At 54.3% G+C, this 16952-nt stretch overlaps 1 protein-coding gene across 1 annotated transcript in view; it reads left to right on the top strand.

The window, feature by feature from the left end:
- Nucleotides 1-16952, top strand: part of raly (RALY heterogeneous nuclear ribonucleoprotein) — a 247391-nt gene that overhangs the window by 164618 nt on the left and 65821 nt on the right.

Raw genomic sequence — 16952 nt, forward strand, 5'->3', positions numbered from 1 at the left:
CCGTGTTTCCCCCCAGTGTTTCCCCCCAGTGTTCCCCCCAGTGTTCCTCCCCAGTGTTTCCCCCGTGTTTCCCCCAGTGTTTCCCCCAGTGTTTCCCCCCAGTGTTTCCCCCCAGTGTTTCCCCCAGTGTTTCCCCCAGTTTCCCCCCAGTGTTTCCCCCAGTGTTTTCCCCTGTGTTTCCCCCAGTGTTTCCCTGGTGTTTCCCCAGTGTTTCCCCCAGTGTTTCCCCCAGTGTTTTCCCCAATGTTTCCCCCCCAGTGTTTCCCCCGTGTTTCCCCCCAGTGTTTCCCCAGTGTTTCCCCAGTGTTTCCCCCAATGTTTCCCCCCAGTGTTTCCCCCAGTGTTTCCCCCCAGGGTTTCCCCCAGTGTTTCCCCAGTGTTTCCCCCAATGTTTCCCCCAATGTTTCCCCCAATGTTTCCCCCCAGTGTTTCCCCCCAGTGTTTCCCCCAGTGTTTCCCCTGTGTTTCCCCTGTGTTCCCCCAAGTGTTTCCCCAGTGTTTCCCCCCAGTGTTTCCCCCCAGTGTTTCCCGTGTTTCCCCTGTGTTCCCCCAGTGTTCCCCCAGTGTTCCCCCCAGTGTTTCCCCAGTGTTTCCCCAGTGTTTACCCAGTGTTTCCCCCAGTGTTTCTCCCAGTGTTTTCCACAGTGTTTTTCCAGTGTTTCCCCAGTGTTTTCCCCAGTGTTTCCCCCAGTGTTTTCTCTGAAGTTTTCCCAGTGTTTCCCCCAGTGTTTCCCCAGTGTTTTCCCCAGTGTTTCCCCCAGTGTTTTCCCAATGTTTCCCCCTGTGTTTCCCCAGTGTTTCCCCCTTGTTTCCCCCTGTGTTTCCCCAGTGTTTCCCCAGTGTTTCTCCCAGTGTTTCCCCCAGTGTTTCCCCAGTGTTCACCCCAGTGTTTCCCCAGTGTTTCCCCAGTGTTTCCCCGAGTGTTTCCCCAGTGTTTCCCCCAGTGTTTCCCCCAGTTTCCCCAGTGTTTCCCCAGTGTTTCCCCAGTGTTTCCCCCAGTGTTTCCCCCAGTGTTTCCCCCAGTGTTTCCCCCCAGTGTTTCCCCCCAGTGTTCCCCCCAGTGTTTCCCCAGTGTTTCCCCAGTGTTTCCTCCAGCGTTTCCCCAGTGTTTCCCCAGTGTATTTCCCCCAGTGTATTTCCCCCAGTGTTTCCCCAGTGTTTCCCCCAGTGTTTCCCCAGTGTTTCCCCTGTGTTTCCCCAGTGTTTCCTCAGTGTTTCCCCAGTGTTTCTCCCAGTGTTTCCCCCAGTGTTTCCCCAGTGTTCACCCCAGTGTTTCCCCAGTGTTTCCCCATTATTTCACCCAGTGTTTCCCCAGTGTTTCCCCAGTGTTCCCCCAGTGTTTCCCCAGTGTTTCCCCCAGTGTTTCCCCAGTGTTTCCCCAGTGTCCCCCCCCCCAGTGTTTCCCCCCAGTGTTTCCCCAGTGTTTTCCCCCAGTGTTTTCCCCCAGTGTTTCCCCAGTGTTTCCCCCAGTGTTTCCCCCAGTGTTCCCCCCTGTGTTTCCCCTGTGTTTCCCCAGTGTTTCCCCCAGTGTTTCACCCAGTGTTTCCCCAGTGTTCCCCAGTGTTTCCCCCTGTGTTTCCCCTGTGTTTCCCCAGTGTTTCCCCAGTGTTCCCGTGTTTCCCCCTGTGTTTCCCCAGTGCTTCCCCAGTGTTTCCCCCGTGTTTCCCCCGTGTTTCCCCCAGTGTTCCCCCCAGTGTTTCCCCCAGTGTTCCCCCCAGTGTTTCCCCCCAGTGTTTCCCCCTGTGTTTCCCCCCAGTGTTTCCTCAGTGTTTCCCCCCATTGTTCCCCCCAGTGTTCCCCCCAGTGTTCCCCCCAGTGTTTCCCCCAGTGTTTCCCCCTGTGGTTCCCCCTGTGTTTCCCCCTGTGTTTCCCCCCAGTGTTTCCCCAGTGTTTCCCCCAGTGTTCCCCCCAGTGTTTCCCCTCAGTGTTTCCCCCAGTGTTCCCCCCAGTGTTCCCCCCAGTGTTTCCCCCAGTGTTCCCCCCAGTGTTCCCCCCAGTGTTTCCCCCTGTGTTTCCCCCATTGTTCCCCCCTCTGTTTCCCCCCAGTGTTTCCCCCCATTGTTTACCCCAGTGTTTCCCCCAGTGTTTCCTCCCAGTGTTTCCCCCAGTGTTTCCCCCCAGTGTCCCCCCAGTGTTTCCCCAGTGTTCCCCCCAGTGTTTCCCCCCAGTGTTGCCCCCAGTGTTTCCCCCCAGTGTTTCCCCCTTTGTTTCCACCCAGTGTTTCCCCAGTGTTTCCCCCTGTGTTTCCCCCTGTGTTTCCCCCTGTGTTTCCCCCCATTGTTCCCCCCAGTGTTTCCCCCCAGTGTTTCCCCCCATTGTTCCCCCCAGTGTTTTCCCCCATTGTTCCCCTCAGTGTTTCCCCCCAGTGTTTCCCCCAGTGTTTCCCCCCAGTGTTTCCCCCAGTGTTTCCCCCCATTGTTCCCCCCAGTGTTTTCCCCCATTGTTCCCCCCAGTGTTTCCCCCCAGTGTTTCCCCCAGTGTTTCCCCCCAGTGTTTCCCCCAGTGTTTCCCCCCAGTGTTTCCCCCCAGTGTTTCCCCCAGTGTTTCCCCCAGCGTTTCCCCCCAGCGTTTCCCCCAGTGGTTTCCCCCAGTGTTTCCCCAGAGTTTCCCCCCAGTGTTTCCCCCCAGTGTTTCCCCCCAGTGTTTCCCCCAGCGTTTCCCCCCAGTGTTTCCCCCAGTGGTTTCCCCCAGTGTTTCACCCTGTGTTTCCCCCGGTGTTTCCCCGGTGTTTCCCCCTGTGTTTCCCCCCATTGTTCCCCCCTGTGTTTCCCCCCATTGTTCCCCCCAATGTTCCCCCCCAGTGTTTACCCCCAGTGTTTCCCCCAGTGTTTCCCCCCAGTGGTTTCCCCCAGTGTTTCCCCCCAGTGTTTCCCCCCAGTGTTTCCCCCCAGTGTTTCCCCCAGTGCTTCCCCAGTGCTTCCCCAGTGTTTCCCCCAGTGTTTCCCCCAGTGTTCCCCCCAGTGTCTCCCCCCAGTGTTTCCCCAGTGTTTCCCCAGTGTTTCCCCAGTGTTTCCCCCCAGGGTTTCCCCCAGTGTTTCCCCCCGTCTTTCCCCCAGTGTTTCCTCCAGTGTTTTCACCAGTGTTTCCCCAGTGTTTCCCCCAGCGTTCCCCCCAGCGTTTCCCCCCAGCGTTTCCCCCCAGTGTTTCCCCCAGTGTTTCCCCCCAGTGTTTCCCCCCAGTGTTCCCCCCCAGTGTTTCCCCCCGTGTTTCCCCCCGTGTTCCCCCCTGTGTTTCCCCCCATTGTTCCCCCCAGTGTTTCCCCCAGTGTTTCCCCGGTGTTTCCCCAGTGTTTCCCCCAGTGTTTCCCCCAATGTTTCCCCCCAGTGTTTCCCCCCAGTGTTTCCCCCAGTGTTTCCCCCCAGTGTTTCCCCCAGTGTTTCCCCCAGTGTTTCCCCCCAGTGTTTCCCCCCAGTGTTTCCCCCCAGTGTTTCCCCCCATTGTTTCCCCTAGTGTTTCCCCAGTGTTTCCCCCAGTGTTTCCCCCCAGTGTTTCCCCCAGTGTTTCCCCTGTGTTTCCCGTTTCCCCTGTGTTCCCCCCAGTGTTCCCCCCAGTGTTTCCCCAGTGTTTCCCCCAGTGTTTCTCCCAGTGTTTCCCCCAGTGTTTTCTCCCACGTTTTCCCAGTGTTTCCCCCAGTGTTTCCCCCAGTGTTTCCACCAGTGTTTCCCCCAGTATTTTCTCCCATGTTTTCCCAGTGTTTCCCCCTGTGTTTCCCCAGTGTTTCCCCCTTGTTTCCCCCTGTGTTTCCCCAGTGTTTCCCCCTTGTTTTCCCCAGTGTTTTCCCCTGTGTTTCCCCAGTGTTCCCCAGTGTTTCCCCCTTGTTTTCCCCCTTGTTTTCCCCAGTGTTTTCCCCTGTGTTTTCCCCTGTGTTTCCCCAGTGTTTCCCCCCTGTGTTTCCCCCCTGTGTTTCCCCTGTGTTTCCCCAGTGTTTCTCCCAGTGTTCCCCAGTGTTTCCCCCTTGTTTTCCCCCTTGTTTTCCCCAGTGTTTTCCCCTGTGTTTTCCCCTGTGTTTCCCCAGTGTTTCCCCCCTGTGTTTCCCCCCTGTGTTTCCCCTGTGTTTCCCCAGTGTTTCTCCCAGTGTTCCCCAGTGTTTCCCCAGTGTTTCCCCCAGTGTTTCCCCAGTGTTTCCCCCACTGTCCCCAGTGTTTCCCCCAGTGTTTCCCCCAGTGTTTCCCCCAGTGTTTCCCCCCAGTGTTTCCCCTGTGTTTCCCCAATGTTTCCCCAGTGTTTCCCCCAGTGTTCCCCAGCGTTCCCCAGCGTTTCCCCAGTGTTTCCCCCAAAGTTTCCCCCAATGTTTCCCCCAGTGTTTCCCCCAGTGTTTCCCCCAGTGTTTCCCCAGTGTTTCCCCTGTGTTTCCCCAGTGTTTCCCCAGTGTTTCCCCAGTGTTTCCCCAGTGTTTCCCTCAATGTTTCCCCAGTGTTCCCCCTGTGTTTCCCCAGTGTTTCCCCCAGGGTTTCCCCAGTGTTCCCCAGTGTTTCCCCAGTGTTTCCCCAGTGTTTCCCCAGTGTTCCCCCTGTGTTTCCCCAGTGTTTCCCCAGTGTTTCCCCAGTGTTTCCCCAGTGTTCCCCCTGTGTTTCCCCAGTGTTTCCCCAGTGTTTCCCCAGTGTTCCCCCTGTGTTTCCCCAGTGTTTCCCCCCAGTGTTTCCCCCCAGTGTTTCCCCCCAGTGTTTCCCCCCAGTGTTTCCCCCAGTGCTTCCCCAGTGCTTCCCCAGTGTTTCCCCAGTGTTTCCCCAGTGTTTCCCCAGTGTTTCCCCCCAGTGTTTCCCCCCAGGGTTTCCCCCAGTGTTTCCCCAGTGTTTCCCCCCGTCTTTCCCCCAGTGTTTCCCCCGGTGTTTTCACCAGTGTTTCCCCAGTGTTTCCCCCAGCGTTCCCCCCAGTGTTTCCCCCCAGTGTTTCCCCAGTGTTTCCCCCCAGTGTTTCCCCCAGTGTTTCCCCCCATTGTTCCCCCCAGTGTTTCCCCAGTGTTTCCCCCCAGTGTTTCCCCCCAGTGTTTCCCCAGAGTTTCCCCCCAGTGTTTCCCCCCAGTGTTTCCCCCCAGTGTTTCCCCCAGCGTTTCCCCCCAGTGTTTCCCCCAGTGGTTTCCCCCAGTGTTTCACCCTGTGTTTCCCCCGGTGTTTCCCCGGTGTTTCCCCCTGTGTTTCCCCCCATTGTTCCCCCCTGTGTTTCCCCCCATTGTTCCCCCCAGTGTTCCCCCCCAGTGTTTCCCCCCAGTGGTTTCCCCCAGTGTTTCCCCAGTGTTTCCCCCCAGTGTTTCCCCCCAGTGTTTCCCCCAGTGCTTCCCCAGTGCTTCCCCAGTGTTTCCCCAGTGTTTCCCCCAGTGTTTCCCCCAGTGTTCCCCCCAGTGTCTCCCCCCAGTGTTTCCCCAGTGTTTCCCCCAGTGTTTCCCCCCAGGGTTTCCCCCAGTGTTTCCCCAGTGTTTCCCCCCGTCTTTCCCCCAGTGTTTCCCCCAGTGTTTTCACCAGTGTTTCCCCAGTGTTTCCCCCAGCGTTCCCCCCAGCGTTTCCCCCCAGCGTTTCCCCCAGTGTTTCCCCCCAGTGTTTCCCCCCAGTGTTTCCCCCCAGTGTTCCCCCCCAGTGTTCCCCCCCAGTGTTTCCCCCCGTGTTTCCCCCCGTGTTCCCCCCTGTGTTTCCCCCCATTGTTCCCCCCAGTGTTTCCCCCAGTGTTTCCCCGGTGTTTCCCCAGTGTTTCCCCAGTGTTTCCCCAGTGTTTCCCCCAGTGTTTCCCCCAATGTTTCCCCCCAGTGTTTCCCCCCAGTGTTTCCCCCAGTGTTTCCCCCAGTGTTTCCCCCAGTGTTTCCCCCACTGTTTCCCCCCAGTGTTTCCCCCCAGTGTTTCCCCCCATTGTTTCCCCTAGTGTTTCCCCAGTGTTTCCCCCAGTGTTTCCCCCCAGTGTTTCCCCAGTGTTTCCCCTGTGTTTCCCGTTTCCCCTGTGTTCCCCCCAGTGTTCCCCCCAGTGTTTCCCCCAGTGTTTCCCCCAGTGTTTCTCCCAGTGTTTTCTCCCACGTTTTCCCAGTGTTTCCCCCAGTGTTTCCACCAGTGTTTCCCCCAGTATTTTCTCCCATGTTTTCCCAGTGTTTCCCCCTGTGTTTCCCCAGTGTTTCCCCCTTGTTTCCCCCTGTGTTTCCCCAGTGTTTCCCCCTTGTTTTCCCCAGTGTTTTCCCCTGTGTTTCCCCAGTGTTCCCCAGTGTTTCCCCCTTGTTTTCCCCCTTGTTTTCCCCAGTGTTTTCCCCTGTGTTTTCCGCTGTGTTTTCCCCTGTGTTTCCCCAGTGTTTCCCCCCTGTGTTTCCCCCCTGTGTTTCCCCTGTGTTTCCCCAGTGTTTCTCCCAGTGTTCCCCAGTGTTTCCCCCTTGTTTTCCCCCTTGTTTTCCCCAGTGTTTTCCCCTGTGTTTTCCCCTGTGTTTCCCCAGTGTTTCCCCCCTGTGTTTCCCCCCTGTGTTTCCCCTGTGTTTCCCCAGTGTTTCTCCCAGTGTTCCCCAGTGTTACCCCAGTGTTTCCCCAGTGTTTCCCCAGTGTTTCCCCCAGCGTTTCCCCCAGTGTTTCCCCAGTGTTTCCCCCACTGTCCCCAGTGTTTCCCCCAGTGTTTCCCCCAGTGTTTCCCCCAGTGTTTCCCCCCAGTGTTTCCCGTGTTTCCCCAATGTTTCCCCAGTGTTTCCCCCAGTGTTCCCCAGCGTTCCCCAGTGTTTCCCCCAGTGTTTCCCCAAAGTTTCCCCCAATGTTTCCCCCAGTGTTTCCCCCAGTGTTTCCCCCAGTGTTTCCCCCAGTGTTTCCCCAGTGTTTCCCCTGTGTTTCCCCAGTGTTTCCCCAGTGTTTCCCCAGTGTTTCCCCAGTGTTTCCCTCAATGTTTCCCCAGTGTTCCCCCTGTGTTTCCCCAGTGTTTCCCCCAGGGTTTCCCCAGTGTTCCCCAGTGTTTCCCCAGTGTTTCCCCAGTGTTCCCCCTGTGTTTCCCCAGTGTTTCCCCAGTGTTTCCCCAGTGTTTCCCCCAGTGTTTCCCCAGTGTTTCCCCAGTGTTCCCCCTGTGTTTCCCCAGTGTTTCCCCAGTGTTTCCCCAGTGTTTCCCCAGTGTTCCCCCTGTGTTTCCCCAGTGTTTCCCCCCAGTGTTTCCCCCCAGTGTTTCCCCCCAGTGTTTCCCCCAGTGCTTCCCCAGTGCTTCCCCAGTGTTTCCCCAGTGTTTCCCCAGTGTTTCCCCAGTGTTTCCCCCCAGTGTTTCCCCCCAGGGTTTCCCCCAGTGTTTCCCCAGTGTTTCCCCCGTCTTTCCCCCAGTGTTTCCCCCAGTGTTTTCACCAGTGTTTCCCCAGTGTTTCCCCCAGCGTTCCCCCCAGTGTTTCCCCCCAGTGTTTCCCCCAGTGTTTCCCCAGTGTTTCCCCCCAGTGTTTCCCCCAGTGTTTCCCCCCAGTGTTTCCCCCCAGTGTTCCCCCCCAGTGTTTCCCCCCGTGTTCCCCCCTGTGTTCCCCCCTGTGTTTCCCCCCATTGTTCCCCCCAGTGTTTCCCCAGTGTTTCCCCAGTGTTTCCCCCAGTGTTTCCCCCAATGTTTCCCCCCAGTGTTTCCCCCCAGTGTTTCCCCCAGTGTTTCCCCCCAGTGTTTCCCCCAGTGTTTCCCCAGTGTTTCCCCCAGTGTTTCCCCCACTGTTTCCCCCCAGTGTTTCCCCCCAGTGTTTCCCCGAGTGTTTCCCCAGTGTTTCCCCCAGTGTTTCCCCCCAGTGTTTCCCCCAGTGTTTCCCCAGTGTTTCCCCTGTGTTTCCCGTTTCCCCTGTGTTCCCCCCAGTGTTCCCCCCAGTGTTCCCCCCAGTGTTTCCCCAGTGTTTCCCCCAGTGTTTCTCCCAGTGTTTCTCCCAGTGTTTTCTCCCACGTTTTCCCAGTGTTTCCCCCAGTGATTCCCCCAGTGTTTCCCCCAGTGTTTTCTCCCATGTTTTCCCAGTGTTTCCCCCTGTGTTTCCCCAGTGTTTCCCCCTTGTTTCCCCCTGTGTTTCCCCAGTGTTTCCCCCTTATTTTCCCCAGTGTTTTCCCCTGTGTTTCCCCAGTGTTCCCCAGTGTTTCCCCCTTGTTTTCCCCCTTGTTTTCCCCAGTGTTTTCCCCTGTGTTTTCCGCTGTGTTTTCCCCTGTGTTTCCCCCCTGTGTTTCCCCCCTGTGTTTCCCCTGTGTTTCCCCAGTGTTTCTCCCAGGGTTTCCCCCAGTGTTCCCCAGTGTTTCCCCAGTGTTCCCCAGTGTTTCCCCAGTGTTTCCCCCAGCGTTTCCCCCAGCGTTTCCCCAGTGTTTCCCCAGTGTTTCCCCCAGTGTTTCCCCCAGTGTTTCCCCCAGTATTTCCCCCAGTGTTTCCCCCAGTGTTTCCCCCCAGTGTTTCCCCTGTGTTTCCCCAATGTTTCCCCAGTGTTTCCCCCAGTGTTCCCCAGCGTTCCCCCGCGTTCCCCAGTGTTTCCCCAGTGTTTCCCCAGTGTTTCCCCCAGTGTTTCCCCCAATGTTTCCCCCAGTGGTTCCCCCAGTGTTTCCCCCAGTGTTTCCCCCAGTGTTTCCCCAGTGTTTCCCCTGTGTTTCCCCAGTGTTTCCCCAGTGTTTCCCCAGTGTTTCCCTCAATGTTTCCCCAGTGTTCCCCCTGTGTTTCCCCAGTGTTTCCCCCAGTGTTTCCCCAGTGTTTCCCCCAGGGTTTCCCCAGTGTTCCCCAGTGTTTCCCCAGTGTTCCCCCTGTGTTTCCCCAGTGTTTCCCCAGTGTTTCCCCAGTGTTTCCCCAGTGTTCCCCCTGTGTTTCCCCAGTGTTTCCCCAGTGTTTCCCCAGTGTTCCCCCTGTGTTTCCCCAGTGTTTCCCTAGTGTTTCCCCCCAGTGTTTCCCCTGTGTTTCCCCTGTGTTTCCCCAGTGTTTCCCCCAGTGTTTCCCCAGTGTTTCTCCAGTCTTCCCCCTGTGTTTCCCCAGTGTTTCCCCCAGTGTTCCCCAGTGTTTCCCCCAGTGTTTCCCCCAGTGTTTCCCCCAGTTTTTCCCCCTGTGTTTCCCCCTGTGTTTCCCCCTGTGTTTCCCCCTGTGTTTCCCCGGTGTTTCCCCAGTGTTTCCCCCAGTGTTTCCCCAGTGTTTCCCCCAATGTTTCCCCCCAGTGTTTCCCCCAGTGTTTCCCCCCAGTGTTTCCCCCCAGTGTTTCCCCCAGTGTTTCCCCAGTGTTTCCCCCACTGTGTCCCCCAGTGTTTCCCCCAGTGTTTCCCCCACTGTTTCCCCCAATGTTTCCCCCCAGTGTTTCCCCTAGTGTTCCCCCAGTGTTTCCCCCAGTGTTTCTCCCAGTGTTTCCCCCAGTGTTTTTGCAGTGTTTTCCCAGTGTTTTCCCATTGTTTTTCCAGTGTTTCCCCAGTGTTTTCCCCAGTGTTTCCCCCAGTGTTTTCTCCCACGTTTTCCCAGTGTTCCCCCCAGTGTTTCCCCCAGTGTTTCCCCCAGTGTTTTCTCCCATGTTTTCCCAGTGTTTCCCCCTGTGTTTCCCCAGTGTTTCCCCCTTGTTTCCCCCTGTGTTTCCCCAGTGTTTCCCCAGTGTTTCCCCAGTGTTCCCCAGTGTTTCCCCCCTGTGTTTCCCCAGTGTTTCTCCCAGTGTTTCCCCAGTGTTTCCCCAGTGTTCCCCGGTGTTTCCCCAGTGTTTCTCCCAGTGTTTCCCCCAGTGTTTCCCCAGTGTTTCCCCAGTGTTCCCCCCCATGTTTCCCCCGTGTTTCCCCAGTGTTTCCCCAGTGTTTCCCCAGTGTTTCCCCCAGTGTTTCCCCCAGTGTTTCCCCCAGTGTTTCCCCCAGTGTTTCACCAGTGTTTCCCCCAGTGTTTCCCCAGTGTTTCCCCCAGTGTTTCCCCAGTGTTTACCCCAGTGTTTCCCCAGTGTTTACCCCAGTGTTTCCCCAGTGTTTCCCCCCAGTATTTCCCCTGTGTTTCCCCTGTGTTTCCCCCCTGTGTTTCCCCAGTGTTTCTCCCAGTGTTTCCCCAGTGTTTCCCCAGTGTTCCCCAGTGTTTCCCCAGTGTTTCTCCCAGTGTTTCCCCCAGTGTTTCCCCAGTGTTTCCCCAGTGTTCCCCCCCATGTTTCCCCCGTGTTTCCCCAGTGTTTCCCCAGTGTTTCCCCAGTGTTTCCCCCAGTGTTTCCCCCAGTGTTTCCCCCAGTGTTTCACCAGTGTTTCCCCCAGTGTTTCCCCAGTGTTTCCCCCAGTGTTTCCCCAGTGTTTACCCCAGTGTTTCCCCAGTGTTTACCCCAGTGTTTCCCCAGTGTTTCCCCCCAGTATTTCCCCTGTGTTTCCCCTGTGTTTCCCCTGTTTCCCCAGTGTTTCCCCCAGTGTTCCCCAGTGTTTCCCCCGTGTTTCCCCAGTGTTTCCCCTGTGTTTCCCCTGTGTTTCCCCCAGTGTTTCCCCCAGTGTTTCACCAGTGTTTCCCCAGTGTTCCCCCTGTGTTCCCCCTGTGTTTCCCCAGTGTTTCCCTCAGTGATTCCCTCAATGTTTCCCCAGTGTTCCCCCTGTGTTTCCCCAGTGTTTCCCCAGTGTTTCCCCCAGTGTTTCCCCCAGTGTTCCCCAGTGTTCCCCAGTGTTCCCCCTGTGTTTCCCCAGTGTTTCCCTAGTGTTTCCCCCCAGTGTTTCCCCAGTGTTTCCCCAGTGTTTCCCCAGTGTTTCCCCCAGTGTTTCCCCAGTGTTTCCCCCAGTGTTCCCCAGTGTTTCCCCAGTGTTTCCCCTGTGTTTCCCCAGTCTTTCCCCTGTGTTTCCCCTGTGTTTCCCCAGTGTTTCCCCCAGTGTTTCCCCCAGTGTTTCACCCAGTGTTTCCCCAGTGTTCCCCCTGTGTTTCCCCAGTGTTTCCCTAGTGTTTCCCCCCAGTGTTTCCCCAGTGTTTCCCCAGTGTTTCCCCAGTGTTTCCCCCAGTGTTTCACCCAGTGTTTCCCCAGTGTTTCCCCCAGTGTTCCCCAGTGTTTCCCCAGTGTTTCCCCAGTGTTTCCCCAGTGTTTCCCCAGTGTTTCCCCCAGTGTTCCCCAGTGTTCCCCCTGTGTTTCCCCAGTGTTTCCCTAGTGTTTCCCCCAGTGTTTCCCCAGTGTTTCCCCAGTGTTTCCCCAGTGTTTCCCCCAGTGTTTCACCCAGTGTTTCCCCAGTGTTTCCCCCAGTGTTCCCCAGTGTTTCCCCAGTGTTTCCCCAGTTTTCCCCCTGTGTTTCCCCAGTCTTTCCCCTGTGTTTCCCCTGTGTTTCCCCCAGTGTTTCACCCAGTGTTCCCCAGTGTTTCCCCCAGTGTTTCCCCCAGTGTTTCACCCAGTGTTTCCCCAGTGTTTCCCCAGTGTTCCCCAGTGTTTCCCCAGTGTTTCCCCAGTGTTCCCCCTGTGTTTCCCCAGCGTTTCCCTAGTGTTTCCCCCCAGTGTTTCCCCAGTGTTTCCCCAGTGTTTCCCCCAGTGTTTCACCCAGTGTTTCCCCAGTGTTTCCCCAGTGTTCCCCAGTGTTTCCCCAGTGTTCCCCCAGTGTTTCACCCAGTGTTTCCCCAGTGTTTCACCCAGTGTTTCCCCAGTGTTTCCCCAGTGTTTCACCCAGTGTTTCCCCAGTGTTTCCCCAGTGTTCCCCCTGTGTTTCCCCAGTGTTTCCCCCAGTGTTTCCCCCGTGTTTCCCCAGTGTTTCCCCAGTGTTCCCCAGTGTTTCCCCCTGTGTTTTCCCAGTGTTTCCCCAGTGTGTAGTGTATGTAACTGTTCTACCTTTAAGAGAACTATTGCATGTAACCGTTCACCTTTAAGAGAACTATTTTAGGTGTGGCACTACTTTATCTTGGCTGCTGTATACTGTAATACCGACGGTGACCACACCGGTATATAAGTGCTGTGTCAGGATTTATTGGGCAGATTCGCCCTGACCTTCGAATAGTAAAGTCCTGTTAAAGTTACTCTTGTAGTCTGTGTATTAATTCGCCATAATACCTACAGACTTTACAGTGGCGACGAGTTCGATCTTACCCTGCGGCAACAATACTTCCGAAGCAGTTAACGAGCGTCGAGAAGAGGCACCCGCCCTCGTCGTTCTGCTGAGAGAAAACTCGAGTCTGCAGAGCAAGGAAGAAGGAAGAATTCAGACACGAAGCCTTCCATCAGCAACAGGCACTGATTGTCCCTTCTGCCACGGTGGTGAGTGAGCCGATCAGCACGAGAAGCAAGTCGGCCACGGTGACTGTGAGTAAAGGGAAAATAAAAAAAATAAACGGAGGATAAGGGCGGTGAACTCGACCACGGTCGGGGGAAAGGAGCCGGACAGAATTCGGGCCCAGAGGCGCTGAGACTGGGGCAGCGTGGAGCACGGAAGCCGCGGTACATGCGGGCTGGGAGACGCAACGGCATCGTGAGACAGCTAGACCGCGACCGGCGAAAAAGGCCGGGCAGCTACCGAGGCCACGAGGCGCTGCGACCGGGATCGTAAGGCGCGGGAAGATATAAAAATAAATAAACCGCGGGGAACTCAGCCGCAGCCGGGGAGGAAAGCGCCGGACTGTGAGAGGGCTGGGAGGCGCGATTGGAGTGAAAAAGGCCGGGCAGCGACCGAGGCCACGAAGCGCTGCGACCGGGATTGTAAGGCGCGGGAAGATATAAAAATAAATAAATCAGCGAGAACTCAGCCGCAGCCGGGGAGGAAAGCACCGGACTGCGAGAGGGCTGGGAGGCGCGATTGGAAGCCGCTGAGGGAGAGACAGAGCCTGAGCGAGCGGGAGAGACAGAGCCCGAGCGAGGGAGACTGAGCGAGATCCAGCCAGCGGCTGAAACTGTTCGCCGTCAATGTGTTGTACCCAGCGCCGGTTGCCCTGCCGAGAAAAGGGAACAACAGAGCCCGAGCGAGGGAGACTGAGCGAGATCCAGCCCAGCGGCTGAAACTGTTCGCCGTCAACGGGTTGTACCCAGCGCCGGTTGCCCTGCCGAGAAAAGGGAACAAGGAACGCACTGAAGCCGACGCGCAGGCTGCGAACCCCGAAAGCCAGTGGTCGTCGCCTGAGGGAAAAGCTTACCCCTCCCGCCAGGGGAAGAAATGCGGGAAGCCGCCAGTAGGCGGCGAAGACGACAGAAGCGGGAAACCGCCATTTTGAAAGTGGGCGGGGGAAGAAGACAAGCGCGGGAAACTGCCATTTTGAAAAAAAAAAGTTAAAGAAAAATTTCGTGTTTGTTTCGCAGAAAGATAGTGAGAGATAGTGAAGATGCCTAAGCATGGTAACATCAACAACTTCGATTCCGAGGTGGAAGATTGGGCCACGTACGTAGAACGTATCGAGATATATTGTGAGGCCAATAAGATAGCAGATGATGATAAAGCTCTCACATTATTAAACGCAATGGGGGCAAAGACATACGGGCTATTGAAGCATCTTCTATCACCAGCTAAACCGGCGGATCAGACTTTCGCTAATATTGTTGCTGTCCTGAAGGATCATTTGAACCCCACACCACTGATGTTGGTGGAACGATTCAAATTCTATGCGAGAACGCAACGGAAAGAGGAAAGCAACGCGGAATACTTGGTCGAACTGCGTAGACTAGCGAAATACTGCCAGTTTGGGGAAAATCTGACAGAGGCATTGAGAGACAAGTTCGTGTGCGGGTTGTCGAAGGAAGGAACACAAAAGCGTCTGCTAGAAGAGAACGATCTCACACTTGATAAGGCTGTCCTTATTGCAGCATCGCACGAAGCCGCAGCGAGAGGCACAGTGGAAATGCAGCTGAAGGCAGCGGTACTCAGTGTGGATCAAATTACTTCGGTTACATCGAAATGTTATCGTTGTGGGAAGACAACACACGACCAGAACCAATGCTGGTTTAAAAACCAGGAATGTAGAAAATGTGGCAAACTTGGTCACATAGCTAAGGTATGCCGGTCAGGAAAGAAGACCAACAACAACAAAAAAAAGTCACCGCAGGAAAAGTACAATAAGGTACACAAGGTGGCTGAGAAGAGTTCAGATGAACAGAATTCGGATTCAGACCCAACCGTTCAGGAACTGGGTAGTCTGAGAATTCACAATGTGAGTAAGGAAGCTGACCTGCAAACTATCTGGGTCATGCTAAAAATAGCCGGAGTCCAAGTGAAAATGGAATTGGACACAGGATCAGCCCTATCAGTCATAAATCGAAGGGATTACAACCGGCTATTCTCACACATACCCTTGAGAGATACCAAGATCGTATTGCAGACATACACGGGGCAGAAAGTATACCCCATGGGAAAGATAAAAGTCAAGGTGAGAGACAGGGGCAAAGAACACCAAGGAATGTATTTATATGTACTACCTGAGGGAGGTCCACCACTTCTGGGACGGGAGTGGATCTGGGAAATAAACATGGAATGGCACTATTTAAAAGCAATAATGAGTGAGAACTCGGTGAAGACAATCAGCTCAGACTCTGAAACGGATGACGATAAGACCAGCCCAGGTGCGAAAGACAAGTTTAAAATGGACTTGCTGACGAAGGTTGGAAAAACGAAGGAGTGCATAAATGCTTATGCTTCAGAGGAGAACAAAGTTTCAGAACAGAATTCCACTGAACAACAACAACATAGTTTGACAGAGAATTCTGAGTCTGTCCAGTTTACAGATATGCACAATTCTGAGGAACACCGGGCTCGAACTCAACTCCATTTCAAATTACAACAGCAATTAGAACAATTGAGTTGCCGTCTCGAACAAGAGATGAAAGCAATGAAAAAGTTCTGTGACACAGAGTGGGAGAACCTGGAAAGACAACAGAAACAGCTGATGGAGAAAAAGGAGCAGGAGCACACAAACCGTCGGGGCAAGGAGGCCAAGCGAATCAAAGCTGATTCGGTTTCAGAAGGTGCGTGCTTTAATCTCGTGGAGCAAGAGGTTCAGCAACTGAAAGCGCTTGTTAGCGGATTGCAGGCAGAAAAGACTGATTTGGTCGCCATGAACTCCGAGCTCCTACTGAAGTTGGGTGCAGCATCACCGGACGATTCAAGTGGGGAAATTCGAATGGTGGAGGCTGCGGATGATGGCGAAGTAGAAACAGCAAAGGAGCCCCAGGGCAAGGTTATAAACAGCCCTGCAGCTACTGGGAAACGTATGAGGTCAGAAGAGTTAACGGTCAGCCAACTCTTTCATATGCTGAAGGACAAGACTCTGAAATGGGAACAAATTGAACATGAGTTTAAATCTTCAAAGGAGAGGGGTTTGGAGTTAACGGTCAGCCAACTCCTTCATATGCTGAAGGACAAGACTCTGAAATGGGAACAAATTGAACAGGAGTTTAAATCTTCAAAGGAGAGGGGTTTGGAGCTCCCAAAAGTTATTGAAATAGCTGAGGTTGCAACACAGACTGAGAAGATGGCAGCAGAGCAACCCTTGGATGCCAAAAGTATGCTGACTCACGTCAATGTTGAACAACAGAAGGTTGAAACAGCTGCTGCAGTAGAGGGATTGAATAGTCCGATCAACCAATCTCCGAATGAAGTTGAAGTATTGAAATCACAAATGACGTCATTAGTAAAAGACTTGCAGGAAGCCCAGAAAAAGCTGGATGAAGCTGAACGCCTGAAGAAGTCTCTTCAGGAAAGATGTCTGGATTTGGAACAAAAGCTGGCTAATGTCCAGCTGGGTATGGAGGAAATAGAAGACCCTCTCACTGGCCTAGCTCAAGATGACACCGAATATTACCATGACCTGTTGGACGACATCGAATATTACGATGACCTGTTCTGCCCAGCTTGTGATGAAAACTCCCAAAGTGCAGAAACCATGAAGAATCACAAAAAGTCTAAGGAACATCGGGAGATGGTGGCGCTACTACGGAAAAAGGAGGACGAGAAGGAGGAACTGTGCATGCAGCTGGCAGCTGACAGTGGAGCCCAGAGAGTCTCCAAGAAGCAGAAAAGGAAAAGATGAAGCAGAAGATGATGATCATCTGGACCATCATCATCACTACTAGATCACGCACGGGGTCCCTTCGAACGGAGCCAAATCAGTTTGGAAGTAGAAAAACTTCCCAAGGTACTCAAGTTTTTACAAGCCAACAATGCTGGTTCAGAAGGACGGAAGTTCAAGCTGTTAAGTCCAGTGAAGGACTATTGTATGAGTCACTCCAGCAACGTGAACCGACTACACCACAGGGAACTGCTACACCACTGAGGTGTTGTCAGGACCGAGTCAAGAAGCACGGAAGGCGCATCCACCGAGATTGAATCTGTGAACTGTTTTCCGCAGAGACTGAATCTATGAACTGTTTCCCGCAGAGACTGAATCTGTGAACTGTTTCCGCAGAGACTACATCTGTGAACTGTTTTAACATGAAGTTGGATATATGTTATGATGTTATGTTTAATGGGGAATAAGTATGTTGTAAGCTAAAAAGGGAGGATTGTAGTGTATGTAACTGTTCTACCTTTAAGAGAACTATTGTATGTAACCATTCACCTTTAAGAGAACTATTTTAGGTGTGGCACTACTTTATCTTGGCTGCTGTATACTGTAATACCGACGGTGACCACACCGGTATATAAGTGCTGTGTCAGGATTTATTGGGCAGATTCGCCCTGACCTTCGAATAGTAAAGTCCTGTTAAAGTTACTCTTGTAGTCTGTGTATTAATTCGCCATAATACCTACAGACTTTACACAGTGTTTCCCCCGTGTTTTCCCCCGTGTTTCCCCCAGTGTTTCCCCTGTGTTTCCCCCGTGTTTCCCCCGTGTTTCCCCCAGTGTTTCCCCTGTGTTTCCCCTGTGTTTCCCCAGTGTTTCCCCCCAGTGTTTCCCCCCAGTGTTTCCTGCAATTATGTTTTTTAAATGATTTAAAATAAGAAACGAGTTGCGGATTGACTCGGTGTGGTGACTCAAGCCCAACCTTCACTAAATAATTACTGAAATGGAATTGAAATTGCTTGAAAGCAAAGCACAGATTGAATAATTACAGTGATTGAGAGACCGTGAGTTCCATTCAATGCGGGCTGAAGGCACTGGGCCTTCGGACAGGCAGAGACCACCATCTGGTGGTGTGAACCCAGTATTGCAGCA

This window comes from Somniosus microcephalus, chromosome 13, assembly GCF_052327205.1.
Source record: "Somniosus microcephalus isolate GS21.2 chromosome 13, FLI_Smic_1.0, whole genome shotgun sequence".
NCBI lineage: Eukaryota > Metazoa > Chordata > Chondrichthyes > Squaliformes > Somniosidae > Somniosus > Somniosus microcephalus.